This window comes from Triticum urartu, chromosome 5 (assembly GCF_003073215.2).
Source record: "Triticum urartu cultivar G1812 chromosome 5, Tu2.1, whole genome shotgun sequence".
Classification (NCBI taxonomy): domain Eukaryota; kingdom Viridiplantae; phylum Streptophyta; class Magnoliopsida; order Poales; family Poaceae; genus Triticum; species Triticum urartu.
In genome coordinates, this window is record NC_053026.1 from 140,351,511 (window position 1) to 140,364,121 (window position 12,611).

Consider the following 12,611-nt stretch of genomic DNA (forward strand, 5'->3'; position numbering starts at 1 on the left):
TGGGTGTTTATTTGCAATCCAGATCGTCGCCTGTATGAAAAAAATAGTTCGTGCGCTATAGTTATAAGTTTGCTTCCAAAACAATATTTAAAAAATATTTAACAGGTAAAATTAACATCATGTATAGATTTCACACATTTTTCTAATCAGATTTCATATATAACATATTAAAAACGGAGTTACGGTTTAAAAGATACGTATAGTTTAGAAAATCATTTGTTTGAATTGAATATCTTCCAAAATAATATTTATAAATACTTAACAGGTTAAAATAATCTTATATTCTACATATTTTTCTAATCAAATTTCATATATAACATGTTTAAATCGGAGTTATGGTAAAAGATATGGATGGTTTAGAAAAGTATTTGTTTGACTTGATGGAATATCTAAAAAGTCAGGGGGGTTTTGAAAAACTGTAAAATAACGGTTCGGTGTGACCTAAATCTAGACCGCGGGTTGATTTCATGAAAATGCAGGGACTTTTTTGTAAATTGGCGCGACGGACAGGCAGAAACCCTACGTGCTTTATTATTAGGTAGAGATTGATAAGGATGGCCTCTGCAAATTTAAGCAAACTATATACGTGAAACGTTATTTGGTGTTTGTCAGACTTTTTAAGATTTCCCAACGAACATATTTGTCACCGTCAGATTATAATGCACACATCTTAAAGCAAAGAGAGAAACACGTGAGCAAAAAGAATCATTCATAGGTCGTCGTGAACGCCCAGCAGACCGCATTTCTTTCCCATCTTTGCTTTTTCTCTCACTAGCGCCTCATTCCCTAACTCAGGTGTGTTTTGATTTCGGCGATGATGCGTGCGACGACGAAGACGAGGTGGGCGGCACCACCAACGATGTAGAGGCGGGCGACGACGGAGATGAGGCAGGTGGCGCCACCGACTAGATATAGGCCGCAGACGAAGACAAAGATAGAGGCATGTTGCGCGGCGGTGGGCCAGCGCAACTGACAGGGCGTGTTGCGTGAGTGGCGCCACAGTCGAGGTGTGGAAGGAGGTGTGCAACGCCACCATTGCCTCCATCGAGGTCCTCGGCGAGTGGCCCTCGCTGGATCCGTCGAGAAGAGGCGGAGGAGGGGAGCGGTGGCTACTGTCGTGGTTCTAAGACTGACAGTAGAATAGGGGGTAGGAATGTAGAGGCAAGATCCTAGCTATGGAGGAGTTGTACACACGAGTTTACGAGTTCAGGCCCTTCTCGGAGGAAGTAACAGCCCTACGTCTCGGAGCCCAGAGGCGGTCGACTGAATATATGTGTGTGAATTACAGAAAGTGCGAACCCCTGTCCCAGAGGAGGGGGTGGCTTATATAGAGTGTGCCAGGACCCCAGCTCCCCTCCGTTACTCAGGGTTCAATGCCCATAAAGGGGGAACGTTACAGGTAACGTCTGAAGTAAAGTGCTGTAAATGCTCATAAAACTATGGTTTAAACCCTGACCGTTGCAGAGTGAAAGGTTTCTCATCTCCTGGTGGTCGAGTGTCTTCAAGGTGGTCGAGTGAGCACATCTTCGTGGTCGAGTGGATGATGGTTTCTCTTCGACTGCTTCTGATTCTTTGTATAGATGTCCTTGGGGAGGGTATGTTGGACAGGTCCATGACCCTACACTGGGTACATAGCTTCATCATTAGCCCCCGAATGGATCAGGGTTTGAGTGAGGAAGGAGTTGGGAACACTTCCGACCCAATCTTTGTGCTATGAGTATATCTTGTTCTGGAACAGTGAGTTGAGGGGACGAGGTCGACTCCTTTCTCAGTCGCCTTGATCCATTCTTGGTTGTTGTCGAATGAATTTTCACGATAGAATTCCGAATGATAACGTAGAGGATGTTTGTCTTCAGTCTGGCAAGTGGCTCTGTCCTCCGCGGATTCCGCGGGATTCGAATTTTGGGAAGCGCGCCAGGCGGGCGGAACCGTGGTTATCGGGACGGATTAGGCAAGTCTCCCCGATCTCTGCGCCACCTTTTTCACCACGTACTGCGCGCACGACTGTTGCGGGATTTGTTTAGATCGTCTGGGTCCACCGGTCAGTCACTCGGGGAACGGCCTTATAAAAGGCACCAGACTAGGCCTCTGCCCTGAGCACTCTCATTCTCTCTTCTTCTTCCCCCGATCTCTCTGCCACGCTCGCTTCCGCCCTCGTCGCCAGACCTTTGCTCGAGCTCGCCCCGTCGCCATGGGGAAGGAGAAGACGGTGGCGCTGGAACGTGCGAGGAAGGCGACCGCGAAGGCGAAGGGCAAGCGGACCAGCCGGGGCGGATCCTCGTCGAGATCCGGCCTGCCGGCGGGCTGGATCCAGGGCGACTGGATCCACTCGGCAATCACCTAGGACGACCTCGACGACCTGGTGGAGGGGGGACTGATCCCCCACAAGTCGGCATGGCTCCCGGGGAACGAGACCGGGCCGCAGCCAAGGGAGGGTGAGTGTGTTCTCCTCGCCACCCACGTAGATCGCGGATTCTCACTGCCTCCCCATCCTTTCTTCCAGGGTTTTTTGAACTTCTTTGGGGCTCAGCTCCATCATTTCACTCCAAACACCATAGTCTATCTGGCTGCTTTCGTGTCGATGTGTGAAAATTTCTTGGGCTGTCGACCGCACTGGGGTCTTTTCAAACACATCTTCACCTGCCTCTCCCAGTCGGTCAAAAAGGCCAAGTCGAGTGACGAGAAGACACAAGTGATCCAGATGTGCGGGGGTCTGGGGATCCAGATGAGGAGCAAGAGTACCTTCCCAGCCATGATCCTTCTCGACTCGGTCCGGGGCTGGCAGTCGACTTGGTTCTACTGCAAGGATCAGCCGACCCCGGGTCAGTCGACTGGACTTCCTCCCTTTTCCTTGGCTCGAGTGGAGAAGTTTACCCCCCTGAAGGTAGTTCCAGAAGAGAAGGCGCAGGTCAAGGTGCTGGTCGAGCGGGTCGTCCAACTTTTCCGCGACGGGGTGACCGGGATGGACCTGCTGGAGGTCTTTCTCGGTCGACGCATCCAACCGCTTCACGCGCGTGATCATCCGAGGTGGATGTACTCTGGGCTCGAGGATTCCACTCGGATCCACCCGAAGGATGTCAGCGAGGATACCTTGGAGAAGTGGTTGATGGGGATCACCAGCAACAAAGACAACCCCCGGGGGTCTAGGAGGGTGATTCCATTCGACAACTCGCACCAGCCGGAGCAGGTATAATTTTGTTTTGTCAAGTATCTTTCCGATTCACCGTGTGATATCTTGCTTATGGTCAACTGAATTTCCTTTGATCGTTGTCCTTTCAGGCCCTCATCGACATGTACTCAATGCCGAACGGAGTGCAGGACCAAGACGCCGAGGAAGAAGCGAGCGGGGGCGAGAGCGGCGAGGAGCATTCGGATGCCAAGGAGGACGAGGAGAGCGACGAATCGACTGATGACGAAGAAGTCGACTCGCCTCCTCACAGGGAGAGGAGATCCAAACACGCTCACGACCCGGCGAGCGCTCCGGACTTGGCGGCCGTGCCGATTGGTCAGTCTTCGAAGCGTCCCAGGACGTCTTCCCCAACGCCGACTGAGAAGGCTCCAAAGCAGTCCAAAGTTGCGCCGCCTCCCGCGCCGAAAGCGTCAAAAGTCACCTCCTCCAAACTGCCAAAAGCTTTTCCCAGGATCAAAGTGACCGTTCCTACTATCTATGGGTAACCATCTGACTTGTCTTTTTCGTCGACTCGATTACTGGATGTAACCGATTGAATGTGGGCCTTTGCAGTGCTGCTATGTCAGGAACCTCTTCTTTCCAGTACCGGGACGAGGAAATGGAAGATGCGGTAACCTCCAACCCAGGTATAAACTCTTGCGATTTTGTTCTTGATTCTTTGGTCGATTGCGTTCGAGTGGTTCACTTGGGGTCGAATGATCTGCCTTGCAGCTCCAACCAACATCATAGATCTTCCAGATGACGATGAAGATGTGGCTCTTAAGCCCAAGAAGAGCAAGAAGGTAGCAGCTGGCAGGATGTGTCGGCAAGAACCAACTACAACACCTCTCATCTATCAACCTGAGGACGCGGGCAGGGCTTCTGTGACCTTCACTGCACCCTTTTTGAGTGAGCGCCCCGCACCGTCGACTACACCTGTGATTCCTTCAGCCGTCCAACTCCACGCCACGGAGCTCCAATCCGCCGCACCTGGGTCATCTGCTCACTTTTTCACAAGCTACCCCATCCCGGACAACCAATCGGAAGCGGCTGCGGAAGCCATCCAACAAGCTGACATGATGATGGAGCGGGTGAAGATAGTGCATGAGAACAGCTAGGCTGCCTACGACGCCAGCGCTGCTCTTCGGGCCAATGTCCAGGTGAGTAGACTTTCCGACTGCTTTTGCTCTATGGGGATATGTTACCCGAAAAATCTTCTTCTACACAATCTCCTGCTGTTCGCATCGAATTAGAGCACCCGCTGGGTGTTTTGTTGTTTTCGGTAATTTCGATCTTCCGCTCGGTCTGGGCGAGTGGGATCTGAACCGGTGGGGGCACGCTAAGTGCACCCACTGGGTGTAGTCCCCGAGACCGCGGTCGACTGCTGGCAGTCGACTGAGGTCTGAGTTCTTCTTTCTTTTCTTCTTTACTCCTTACACTCGACTCCGGCGGGCCGGTCGAGTAGGATTCGAACCGGTGGGGGCACGCCAAGTGCACCCACTGGGTGTATTCCCCGAGACCGCGGTCGACTGCTGGCAGTCGACTGGGGTCTGAACAACTTTCTTTTACTGGTCCGCGCGGACCGGTCGAGTTGAGTCTTAGTCAGCGGGGGCACGCCAAGTGCACCCGCTGGGTGTAGCCCCTGAGACCGCAGTCAACTGTGTGCAGTCGGCTGGGGTCTAAGCGAATTTCTTTAGGTTTTATTCACTCGGAAGTAAACAACCTTTGATCTTATCGACTGATCCGTCTTTTGCCTTCTGCAGAAGTCTTGTACTCTTATTTCTAAGTTTGCTGAACTTGAGGAGAAGCAGAGGCAACTCAACCTCGACTTGGAATTAGCCCAGCAGAACCTGAAGAAAGCTCGAGACGAAGCCGCTGGTATGGAAGGTAACTGACTGTCGACTGACTTTCAATATATTTCTTTGATCTCTTCTTTGATTCGATTGTTTCTTTGCAGAGAAAATGAAGTTGGATCTGGAGAAGAAGGACTCGGACCTCGCCACCGCGCAAAAAGCAGCCCAAGATACAACTACTCTCGCAGACCAGAAGCTTGCTTCAATCGGAACGCTGGAAGGAGAGGTGAACAAACTGAAATCTTGTCTTAATGAAGCTAACCGCAAAGTGACCAGTCTGAAGAAGGACAAGGTCATCCTGAATGAAAAGTTGGAGTCTGCAATCCGCAAGAGGAATGACACGGAAGCTTATCTGAGGACTCTTGCCAAGAAGCTTTATCCCATGCTGGAAGGTATTTCTTTTAATCCGACTGTGTTGATGTTTGCGATCGGATCTTGCTCGGTCGATTAACTAATTTTTTGGCTGCAGAATTCTGCCAAGACTTTGACGAGGAAAATGGAAGGGTCGAGACGGGTCTGGACCCTATCGCTTCTCCAGTCTGCAACGAAACTGCGATGAAAGTGCTCCGACTGGAGTCTCGTATCGCCAGCGCCACAAGCTACCTCGTGCGCCTGAAGGAGGTAGTCTCTCGAATCGACTCATCGCTCTGGCCGGGAGCGATGCTTCAGAATGACCTGGAATCCCTGATGACTCGACTGAACGAGATCCCTGACCAAGTGCAAGAATGGAAGAAATCCTCTGCCCGGTGTGGAGCTGACGTGGCGCTGTCCTTGGTGCGAGTCCATTGCAAGGAGGCTCGTGAAGACAAGCTGGCTGCGATCAAAGTCGCTAACACCGAAAAGTATGACTTCTAGTCCTTCATGGAGACTTTCATTGCTGTCGCCACTCGGATTCCTGATGGGATCGACCTGGACTCATTCGTGGAGCCTGCCAGCCCTCCTCCGGCCGAGTGAACAAACTTATGAAACTTGAATCTGCTTTAAATTTGCCTCGGAATGCCGAGTGATTATTGTAACCGTTGAACTCCTTCGGGCTTGATGCCCGAGTACTTTTGATTTGCTGCTTGGAGTTTTTATGTTTTATCTGAATTTGGTTTATTTCCGGATACGCTTGCGTTTGCCTTCGAATGGACTTCGCTCACTGCTTGGAATAGTCCTTGCGCTGGAGACGCGGCTCTGAGGTGGCGGCTCCAGTCGACCTGCGCTTCGTCGTCCCTGCGGATAGGGATGGAGCGGACGTTGTACTTGTGCCATAGCTCCGAAGGAGAGGGTTGCAGTCGACCTGCACCTCATCGTCCTTGCGGATAGGGATGGAGCGGACGTTGTACTTGTGCCGTAGCTCTGAAGGAGAGGGTTGCAGTCGACCTGAACCTCGTTGTCCTCGCGGATAGGGATGAAGCGGATGTTGTACTTGTGTCGTAGCTCCGAAGGAGAAGGTTGCAGTCGACCTGCACCTCGTCGTCCTTGCGGATAGGGATGGAGCGGACGTTGTACTTGTGTTGTAGCTCCGAAGAAGAAGGTTGCAGTCGACCTGCACCTCATCGTCCTCGCGGATAGGGATGGATCGGACGTTGTACTTGTGCCGTAGCTCCGAAGGAGAAGGTTGCAGTCGACCTGCACCTCGTCGTCCTTGCAGATAGGAGTATGTTTCGAACTTAGGCGAGTACTGGACTGCAGCTAAGTCTCCTAGTGAGAGATCTTAGGCGAGTACTGGACTTCAGAAATATAATAAACTGGGCGTTGAACCTTATAAGCTTTTCCTTCTTCTTCCCGCTCGACTGTAAGTACTGTACTGATGACTTGTCCAGTGGCTGCTATATAAAGCAGTAGAGGCTCTTTGCTGATTGGAGCAGCAAGCACCCGCTGGGTGGAAAGCAGGGCTTTTAGCTCTGCAAATGTTGTATCAGCTTCTGGGGTCCACTCGACTTATCTGATTTCTTCATCAGTCAGTAAAGAGGTAGCGCCTTTTCACCGAGGCGAGAAATGAATCGACTTAAGGCGGCCAAGCAACCAGTAAGCTTCTGGACATCATGCACACGCACAGGGCGTTTCATTCGGAGTATAACGCCCACTTTCTCTGCGTTAGCATCGATTCCTCGTTCAGAAACAAGGAAACCGAGTAACTTTCCGCCCGGAACTCCAAACGTGCACTTTGATGGACTGAGCTTGATATCATACCTTCTGAGGTTGGCAAAGGTTTCAGCAAGGTCAGTCAGTAGGTCGGAACCTTTACGTGACTTGACCATAATGTCATCCATGTATGCTTCCACATTCCGACTGATCTGAGTGAGCAGACACTTCTGAATCATCCACATGAATGTGGCTTTGGCGTTCTTCAAGCCGAATGGCATTGTGACATAACAGAAGCACCCAAACGGGGTGATAAAAGTTGTCTTTATTTCGTCGGGTCCGTATAGACGTATCTGGTGGTACCCGGAGTAGGCGTCCAAAAAGGACAAACGCTCGCACCCTGCAGTCGAGTCGACTATCTGATCGATGCGAGGGAGAGGGAAGTGATCTTTCGGGCAGGCCCGATTGATATGCTTGAAATCAATACACATGCGAAGCGAATCGTCTTTCTTTGGGACCATGACAACATTGGCTAACCACTCGGAGTGGTAAATCTCTCGGATAAACTCAGCTGCCAAAAGCCGAGCCACCTCTTCACCGATTGCTTTTCTTTTCTGGACGGCGGACCGTCGAAGATGCTCTTTGACTGGTTTCACCTTCGGGTCGACTCGCAAACGATGCTCAGCCAGTCCCCTAGAAACACCCGGCATGTCATAAGGCTTCCATGCAAAGATGTCCCAGTTCTCACGGAGGAACTGGATGAGCGCTTCTTCCTATTTGGAGTCGAGTGTGGTTGAAATGTGAGTCGGAGCTGCATTTGGATCCGTCGGGTGAATGTGAATCGACTTCGTTTCACCAGACGACTGGAATGCTGAATCTGTGGCTAGCTTCTTGGCTCACAGCAAGTCACTCGGATCCGCATTTTTCTGGTATTCTTGCAATTCTACCATGGCCATCTGGGCATCGGCAATCTTTGATCCCTTTTGGAAGCACTCTTCTGCCTTCTTCCGATTACCAGAGATAGTGATCACTCCTCTGGGACCAGGCATCTTCAGTTTGAGGTACACGTAACATGGTCGAGCCATAAACCGTGCATAAGCTGGCCTGCCTAAAATTGCATGATAAACACTCTGGAAGTCCACAACTTCAAATGTCAACTTTTCTTTGCGGTAATTTTTGGAATCACCGAAAACCACGTCGAGTGCAATCTGACCGAGGGATGCAGCCTTCTTGCCTGGAATGACACCATGGAAACTCATATGGCTTTCGCTGAGTCTGGACATCGGAATGCCCATTCCTTTCAATGTTTCTGCATATAGTATGTTCAGGCCACTGCCACCGTCCATCAGGACCTTTGTTAGTCGAGTGCCTTCGACCACCGGGTCGACCACTAGTGCTTGCCTCCTAGGGGTGGCAATGTGCGCTGGATGATCAGACTGGTCGAATGTAATGGCAGTCTGCGACCACTTCAAGTAACTGGGTGTCACCGGAGCGACCATGTTCACTTCCCTGTTGATGACCTTCAATTGACTTTTGCTCTCAACGTCAGCAAAAATCATCAGAGTGGAATTCACGTGGGGATAACCATCATCATCCTCTCCCTCATCCTCACCCTTGTCTGCCTCCTTCTCCTTTTCCTTGGGCTGTTTCTCTCGGAACTGCTGGATTAGGAGTCGACACTGCCGAGTGGTGTGCTTCGGGTAAATGAAATTACCTTCTTCATCTTTTTTGGTGTGGATATGGCACGGTAGATCCAACACATCATTTCCATCTTGATCTTTTACTTTCTTGGGGTTCCACGACCCCTTGGGCTTCCCCTTGAACTTTCCTTGAACCACAGCCAAGGCTTCACCAGGAGCAGCTGGCTCGGCTTTGCGCTTCTGTTTCCGACTGGAGTTTCCTCCTCTGGCTTCATGGGCGACTGCTTTGTGCTTGCCACTCCGGAGTCGCTCTTCCTCTTCACCATTGGAATACTTGGTGGCAATTTCCATCATCCGAGTCAGAGTCATGTTTCCTGTCCGACCGAATTTCAGATTCAACTCCCGATACCTGACGCCTTCCTTGAAAGCACAAATTTCCTGATGATCAGACACATCTTCTACCGTGTGGTGCAGGGTGATCCATCTCTGGATATAATCTCTCAAAGTTTCATTCGGTTTCTGGACGCAACACTGTAATTCTATCAAACCTGCTGGCCGTTTGCAAGTACCCTCGAATGTTCTGACAAACACTCGGGCGAGATCTTCCCAAGTATAGATGCTGCCAGGCGCCAACTGATTCAACCATGCTCTAGCCGAGCCCTCCAACATCAGAGGAAGGTGTTTCATGGCCACTTCATCATTGCCGCCACCAATCTGGACAGCCACTCGGTAGTCTACAAGCCAAGTGCCAGGCTTGGACTCTCCGGTGAACTTACTGACTCCAGTTGCCAACCTGAAGTTGGGGGGAATCATCGCAGCTCTGATAGCTCTGTTGAAGCACTCTGGACCAGAGACATGAACTCTGTTGCTGGTTTGCGGATCTCTGTCAGGGTCATCTCGGTGAGCTCTGTTTCTGTCGACCAAGCCCTGCACGAGAATAGATCTCGCATCAAAGACTGGCTCCCTAGGGTCGATTGGAATACCTCTTCCGACACTGTGAGGGCGTCTGTCTTCATGTGGCCGAGGCACGTATGACCCACTCCTTGGAGGAGGCGTGGGCACTCAACGGCGATCATCACGATCGGCACGGTGATCATACTGCTCTCGGTTTCTGTACTGATCACGTCGATCTCCACATCCCTCACGCCTCGGGGGCGATCTTGGGCTATGGGCCGACTGAACTATGTCTGCAACCACGGACCTGCTATGAATCCTATTCCGCGACTGAGATACAACCGTATTCTGCTGCCCGCTGCCCGGAGCAAGGCTCTGATCTGCACCAGACCTTGGCCAGCTTCTGATTGGGAAGGTTGGATTGACTCTGCTATCCGGGCAGCAGCTGCTAGATTCTGGATGGGGGTTCGATATACCTGAGTTGGAGGTGGAAAAGGTTGACGTCGGTTGGACTCAGGAGCATGTTGTCGAGCGCGATCGTCGAGTGCGCGCTGGAGGTTCTCCAGTCGAGTGCGCTCAGCCAGGTTGGCCAAGCGCGCCTACTCCAAGGCCTGGGCCTCAGGGGTCTCTCCAACTATAGGAGTATGCAGGGCATCCATGTTCCGGCGACGAAGTTCCTCCCTCTGCTGCGAGGAGAGGGGTTCGGGGCGGTACTCCTCGTGAACGCGCGACGGATCGCCGTTCCCATCACCTTCGTCTTCACGATTGAAGCCAGGAGGACTGCGTGGTCCATTGACCATCAGGACTTCCGCCGCTGGGTCGCTACTGTCGCACTTGGATGCGGTCTCTACGGAGCCAGTCGACAGATCGAACAGGCCGTAGAGAGATTCGTCGGGCTCGATTGCCGCGACTTGAGGGGTGGCCGACTGGCGAGCCACAACATGCTTCACCCACTGCTGAAGCCTCGACCGACCGGTGCATTTGCTCCGGCGGGTCGCAAGGAGGGGGAAAGCTGCTGGAGTCGACTAGTACTGGGTCGACGGTTGCCGCAGGAGGACGCCGCGGATGCACCCGCGAAAGTGCGTCGCCTCGCGGGCAGGGAGCGCGTCGGCGTCGAGTGGTGCCTCCTGAAGCCAAGCGGAGTCGTCGGCGACAAACACGAGCGCGCCGAGACGGATCTCGCGGCCCTCAGCCAAACCTCCGCCTGGAACCATGATGAAGGGGATCGGAAAAATTGCAACTTCTCCAACAAGTCGCTAAGACACCTGCCCCACGGTGGGCGCCAACTGTCGTGGTTCTAAGACTAACAGTAGAATAGGGGGGTAGGAATGTAGAGGCAAGATCCTAGCTATGGAGGAGTTGTACACACGAGTTTACGAGTTCAGGCCCTTCTCGGAGGAAGTAACAGCCCTACATCTCGGAGCCTAGAGGCGGTCAGCTGAATATATGTGTGTGAATTACAGAAAGTGCGAACCCCTGTCCCAGAGGAGGGGGGTGGCTTATATAGAGTGCGCCAGGACCCCAGCTCCCCTCCGTTACTCAGGGTTCAATGCCCATAAAGGGGGAACGTTACAGGTAACGTCTGAAGTAAAGTGCTGTAAATGCTCATAAAACTATGGTTTAAACCCTGACCGTTGCAGAGTGAAAGGTTTCTCATCTCCTGGTGGTCGAGTGTCTTCAAGGTGGTCGAGTGAGCACATCTTCGTGGTCGAGTGGATGATGGTTTCTCTTCGACTGCTTCTGATTCTTTGTATAGATGTCCTTGGGGAGGGTATGTTGGACAGGTCCATGACCCTACCCTGGGTACATAGCTTCATCAGCTACCCCTGCCACGTTCAGCATCATGCAAAGGAGGAGGCGGGTGTGGTGGTGACACCGTACGACCTGGAAGGAATGTCGGAGAAGCCATACATGATGATATCAGAGACAATCGAGTGTCGGCGCCGCGTGACGAGGACACGACGAGGGTCTGTAGGGCGCCCAGGCGAAGGAGCATCACGTCGGGGGTGTGCTTCTTGGCGAGGCCGTGGAAGGAGACATGCGGAAGGGTGCCGACAAGTTGCAGGTGCTCGATGATGGGCAGCGCTTGCGGCGAAGTAGGAAGGCACTGCCCTGTTGATCTAGCAGGAACAAAAACCATGCTCGCACAAACGTATCTAGCATGAGCTTTTGCACAAGGTCCGCCATGTCGAGCTTGGTTACTCTATCAAGTTAGCATCACAAGCTCGGTGGCTTATAAGCAGCCACACATGGTAGAAGGCAACAAAAGTATACATACTATATACGGTGCACTAGACTTGGAGCAATAATTGTGCGTGTGTATCCAATACCAAATCTAGCATTTCAGATAGATAAGCCGTTGATACTCAATTAGTATGCACAATCTAGCATTAGTAGTGTCGTCCTAAGAGACCATGATGTTCTTTGGAATAAAAGACCACGATGTTGACGTGTAGGAAGTTTCAATTTATGGTTCTATGACATTTGCTAACAAATTTTAAACCAATTGACAACCGAAAGGATTCTAGTATGTTCACAGTTAGATTACTACACATAAAGATGCCATGGCAAAATTTGTTGAAAATATTGCGTTTCTATCTTATATATCATGGCAATTTTATATTGTTTAGCATGGCAGAATTAAAGTGAAAATGTTCTAAAACCGTGGCAAACTTATGAATATGAATCTGCCATGTCATGGGTTAGAAAACTAGTTGCATAGCATTTCTCATATAATTATTTTGATAATCTATAAAAACATATGAATGTGAATCTGCCATGTCATGACAAGTATATTTTGCACTTTTTGCCATGTCAAAGACTAGTTGCCATGGTTTCTCTAAATTTTCCATAGCAATTTATACCTAGCTAAAAGAAAAGCATGTGGCAACTCTGAATTGTGTTTACCTAGATGTCTGGTTTCACCAATCCATAAGCATGACAATTTGTGGAGAAACTTATGAATGTGAATCTGCCATGTCATGA